The sequence below is a fragment of the Oncorhynchus clarkii genome, chromosome 19 (assembly GCF_045791955.1).
Source record: "Oncorhynchus clarkii lewisi isolate Uvic-CL-2024 chromosome 19, UVic_Ocla_1.0, whole genome shotgun sequence".
NCBI lineage: Eukaryota > Metazoa > Chordata > Actinopteri > Salmoniformes > Salmonidae > Oncorhynchus > Oncorhynchus clarkii.
Window position 1 is genome coordinate 4,482,003 of NC_092165.1, and position 5,774 is coordinate 4,487,776.

Below are 5,774 nucleotides of genomic sequence, written 5' to 3' on the forward strand. Positions count from 1 at the left end.
AGTTTCTACCTTCTTAACAACACTATCAACAAGGCAGGTCCTACTGGCCCTAGTTTCTACCTTCTTAACAACACTATCAACAAGGCAGGTCCTACAGGCCCTAGTTTCTACCTTCTTAACAACACTATCAACAAGGCAGGTCCTACAGGCCCTAGTTTCTACCTTCTTAACAACTCTATCAACAAGGCAGGTCCTACAGGCCCTAGTTTCTACCTTCTTAACAACACTATCAACAAGGCAGGTCCTACAGGCCCTAGTTTCTACCTTCTTAACAACTCTATCAACAAGGCAGGTCCTACAGGCCCTAGTTTTGTTGCATCTGGACAACTGTTCAGTCATGTGGTCAGATGCCACAAAGAGAGACATAGGAAAATCGCAATTGGCCCTCAACAGAGCAGCACGGCTGGCTCAGAACAGGGCAGCACGGCTGGCTCAGAACAGGGCAGCACGGCTGGTTCTGAACAGGGCAGCACGGATGGCCCTTGGATGTACACAGAGAGCTAATATTAATAATATGCATGTCAATCTCTCCTGGCTCAAAGTGGAGGAGAGATTGTCTTCATAACTACTTGTATTTATGAGAGGTATTGATGTGTTGAATGCACAGAGCCATCTGTTTAAATGACTAGCACACAGCTCAGACACCAATGCATACCCCACAAGACATGTCACCAGAGGTCTGTTTAAATGACTAGCACACAGCTCAGACACCAATGCATACCCCACAAGACATGCCACCAGAGGTCTCTTCACAGTCCCCAAGTCCAGAACAGACTATGGGAGGTGCACAGTACTACATAGAGCCATGACTACATGGAACTATATTCCACATCAGGTAACGGATGCAATATGTTGTGAAATCTATTGAGAAATGTCTTGTAATGTTTTAAAAATTGTATAACTGCCTTAATGTTGCTGGGCCCCAGGAAGAGTAACTGCTGCTTTGGCAGGAACTAATGGGGATCCATAATAAACCCCAGGAAGAGTAACTGCTGCCTTGGCAGGAACTAATGGGGATCCCTAATAAACCCCAGGAAGAGTAGCTGTTGCTTTGGCAGGAACTAATGGGGATCCCTAATAAACCCCAGGAAGAGTAACTGCTGCCTTGGCAGGAACTAATGGGGATCCCTAATAAGCCCCAGGAAGAGTAGCTGCTGCTTTGGCAGAAACTAATGGGGATCCCTAATAAACCCCAGGAAGAGTAGCTTCTGCCTTGGCAGGAACTAATGGGGATCCCTAATAAACCCCAGGAAGAGTAGCTGCTGCTTTGGCAGGAACTAATGGGGATCCATAATAAACCCCAGGAAGAGTAATTGCTGCCTTGGCAGGAACTAATGGGGATCCCTAATAAACCCCAGGAAGAGTAGTTGCTGCTTTGGCAGGAACTAATGGGGATCCCTAATAAACCCCAGGAAGAGTAACTGCTGCCTTGGCAGGAACTAATGGGGATCCCTAATAAGCCCCAGGAAGAGTAGCTGCTGCTTTGGCAGAAACTAATGGGGATCCCTAATAAACCCCAGGAAGAGTAGCTTCTGCCTTGGCAGGAACTAATGGGGATCCCTAATAAACCCCAGGAAGAGTAGCTGCTGCTTTGGCAGGAACTAATGGGGATCCATAATAAACCCCAGGAGGAGTAGATGCTGCTGGCAGGAACTAATGGGGATCCATAATAAACCCCAGGAAGAGTAGCTTCTGTCTTGGCAGGAACTAATGGGGATCCATAATAAACCCCAGGAAGAGTAGCTGCTGCCTTGACAGGAACTAATGGGGATCCCTAATAAACCCCAGGAAGAGTAGCTGCGGCCTTGGCAGGAACTAATGGGGATCCATAATAAACCCCAGGAAGAGTAGCTGCTTCCTTGGCAGGAACTAATGGGGATCCCCAATAAACCCCAGGAAGAGTAGCTGTTGCCTTGGCAGGAACTAATGGGGATCCCTAATAAACCCCAGGAATAGTAGCTGCTGCCTTGGCAGGAACTAATGGGGATCCATAATAAACCCCAGGAAGAGTAGCTGCTGCCTTGGCAGGAACTAATGGGGATCCATAATAAACCCCAGGAAGAGTAGCTGCTGCCTTGGCAGGAACTAATGGGGATCCATAATAAACCCCAGGAAGAGTAGCTGCTACCTTGACAGGAACTAATTGGGAATCCATATAAACCCCAGGAAGAGTAGCTGCTGCCTTGACAGGAACTAATGGGGATCCATAATAAACCCCTGGAAGAGTAGCTGCTGCCTTGGCAGGAACTAATGGGGATCCATAGAAACCCCAGGAAGAGTAGCTGCTGCCTTGGCAGGAACTAATGGACTGAATAAACCCCAGGAAGAGTAGCTGCTGCCTTGGTAGGACCTAATGGGGATCCATAATAAACCCCAGGAAGAGTAGCTGCTGCCTTGGCAGGACCTAATGGGGATCCATAATAAACCCCAGGAAGAGTAGCTGCTGCCTTGGCAGGAACTAATGGGGATCCATAATAAACCCCAGGAAGAGTATCTGCTGCCTTGGCAGGAACTAATGGGGATCCATAATAAATCCCAGGAAGAGTAGCTGCTGCCTTGGCAGGACCTAATGGGGATCCATAATAGACCCCAGAAAGAGTAGATGCTGGATGGATGACTAGTCACTTTAAATAGTGCAACTTTAATAATGTTTACATATCTTACATTACTCATATCACATGTAAATACTGTATTTTATACCATCTACTGCATCTTGCCTATGCCGCTCGGCCATCGCTCATCCATATACTTATATGCACATATTCTTATTCCATCCCTTTAGTTAGATTTGTGTTTATAAGGTAGTAGTTGTGGAATTGTTAGTTTACTTGTGGATATTTACTGCACTGTTGGAACTAGAAGCACAAGCATTTCGCTACGCTGGCATTAACATCTGCTAACCATGTGTATGTGACCAATAAAATGTGATTTGATTTGCCTTTCGCAAGATCTAATGGGGATCCGTAATAGATACAAATACAGACAGACTGACTATGATCATATTAAAATCCCCCAAGGTTCCCAAGTAAGTCCCAGCGCCAGCGTCCGGAATACTGGGAGGAGGCGGCGGCCGCCCTGCCGGGATACCGGGGACCGTGGCAACAGGAGACGACGGAGACGGTCGACGCCGGGCGGTGTTGGTGCTGGTGCCCACGTCGGGTTCAGAATGTGACCTCTACCACCGACACCAACGATCTCTTTTATTTTCAGTAAATTAATTTCCTGTACAGAGCTATACTGAAGTAATCTTTCCTACGTTATATAGACTGCCTTGCATAAGTGTTCACCCCCTAACGGAGGCGTCACTACAGTCCCTGGTCCCATAGGGCGGCGCACAATTGGCCCAGCGTCGTCTGGGTTAGGATTTGGCTGGGGTGGGCCGTCATTGTAAATAAGAATTTGTTCTTAAACTGATGTGCCTAGTTAAATAAAGGTTACATTTAATTGTAATTATTATTTATTTTTTTGTCAACAATCTACTCAAAATACTCTGGAAGAAAAAAAGAAGTTTAATACAAAATAAAACACCTTAATTTTATAATTATTCACCTCCCTGAATAAACACATGTGAGAAACACCTTTGGCAGTCATTACAGCTGGGAGTCTTCTTGGGTAAGTCTCTAAGAGTCGTTACGGCTGGGAGTCTTCTTGGGTAAGTCTCTAAGAGTCATTACAGCTGGGAGTCTTCTTGGGTAAGTCTCTAAGAGTCATTACGGCTGGGAGTCTTCCTGGATAAGTCTCTAAGAGTCGTTACGGCTGGGAGTCTTCTCGGGTAAGTCTCTAAGAGTCATTACAGGTGGGAGTCTTCTTGGGTAAATCTCTAAGAGTCATTACAGCTGGGAGTCTTCTTGGGTAAGTCTCTAAGAGTCGTTACGGCTGGGAGTCTTCCTGGGATAAGTCTCTAAAGAGTCGTTACGGCTGGGAGTCTTCTTGGGTAGTCTTAAGAGTCATTACAGCTGGGAGTCTTCTTGGGTAAGTCTCTAAGAGTCGTTACGGCTGGGAGTCTTCTTGGGTAAGTCTCTAAGAGTCGTTACGGCTGGGAGTCTTCTTGGGTAAATCTCTAAGAGTCATTACAGCTGGAGCTTGGGTCTAAGAGTCATTACAGCTGGGAGTCTTCTTGGGTAAGTCTCTAAGAGTCATTACAGCTGGGAGTCTTCTTGGGTAAGTCTCTAAGAGTCGTTACAGCTGGGAGTCTTCTTGGGTAAATCTCTAAGAGTCATTACAGCTGGGAGTCTTCTTGGGTAAATCTCTAAGAGTCATTACAGCTGGGAGTCTTCTTGGGTAAGTCTCTAAGAGTCATTACAGGTGGGAGTCTTCTTGGGTAAGTCTCTAAGAGTCATTACAGGTGGGAGTCTTCTCTGGTAAGTCTCTAAGAGTCATTACAGGTGGGAGTCTTCTTGGGTAAATCTCTAAGAGTCATTACAGGTGGGAGTCTTCTCTGGTAAGTCTCTAAGAGTCATTACGGCTGGGAGTCTTCTTGGGTAAGTCTCTAAGAGTCATTACAGCTGGGAGTCTTCTTGGGTAAGTCTCTAAGAGTCATTACAGGTGGGAGTCTTCTTGGGTAAGTCTCTAAGAGTCATTACAGGTGGGAGTCTTCTTGGGTAAGTCTCTAAGAGTCATTACAGCTGGGAGTCTTCTTGGGTAAGTCTCTAAGAGTCATTACAGGTGGGAGTCTTCTTGGGTAAATCTCTAAGAGTCATTACAGGTGGGAGTCTTCTTGGGTAAATCTCTAAGAGTCATTACAGGTGGGAGTCTTCTTGGGTAAGTCTCTAAGAGCCATTACAGGTGGGAGTCTTCTTGGGTAAATCTCTAAGAGCCATTACAGGTGGGAGTCTTCTTGGGTAAGTCTCTAAGAGTCATTACAGCTGGGAGTCTTCTTGGGTAAGTCTCTAAGAGCCATTACAGCTGGGAGTCTTCTTGGGTAAGTCTCTAAGAGTCATTACAGCTGGGAGTCTTCTTGGGTAAGTCTCTAAGAGTCATTACAGGTGGAGTCTTCTTGGGTAAGTCTCTAAGAGTCGTTACGGCTGGGAGTCTTCTTGGGTAAGTCTCTAAGAGTCATTACAGGTGGGAGTCTTCTTGGGTAAGTCTCTAAGAGTCATTACAGGTGGGAGTCTTCTTGGGTAAGTCTCTAAGAGTCATTACAGGTGGGAGTCTTCTTGGTAATCTTAAGAGTCATTACAGCTGGGAGTCTTCTTGGGTAAGTCTCTAAGAGTCATTACAGGTGGGAGTCTTCTTGGGTAGTCTTAAGAGTCATTACAGGTGGGAGTCTTCTTGGGTAAGTCTCTAAGAGTCATTACAGGTGGGAGTCTTCTTGGGTAAGTCTCTAAGAGTCATTACAGGTGGGAGTCTTCTTGGGTAAGTCTCTAAGAGTCATTACAGGTGGGAGTCTTCTTGGGTAAGTCTCTAAGAGTCATTACAGGTGGGAGTCTTCTTGGGTAAGTCTCTAAGAGTCATTACAGGTGGGAGTCTTCTTGGGTAAGTCTCTAAGAGTCATTACAGCTGGGAGTCTTCTTGGGTAAATCTCTAAGAGTCATTACAGGTGGGAGTCTTCTTGGGTAAGTCTCTAAGAGTCATTACAGCTGGGAGTCTTCTTGGGTAAGTCTCTAAGAGTCATTACAGGTGGGAGTCTTCTTGGGTAAGTCTCTAAGAGTCATTACAGCTGGGAGTCTTCTTGGGTAAGTCTCTAAGAGTCATTACAGCTGGGAGTCTTCTTGGGTAAGTCTCTAAGAGTCATTACAGGTGGGAGTCTTCTTGGGTAAGTCTCTAAGAGTCAT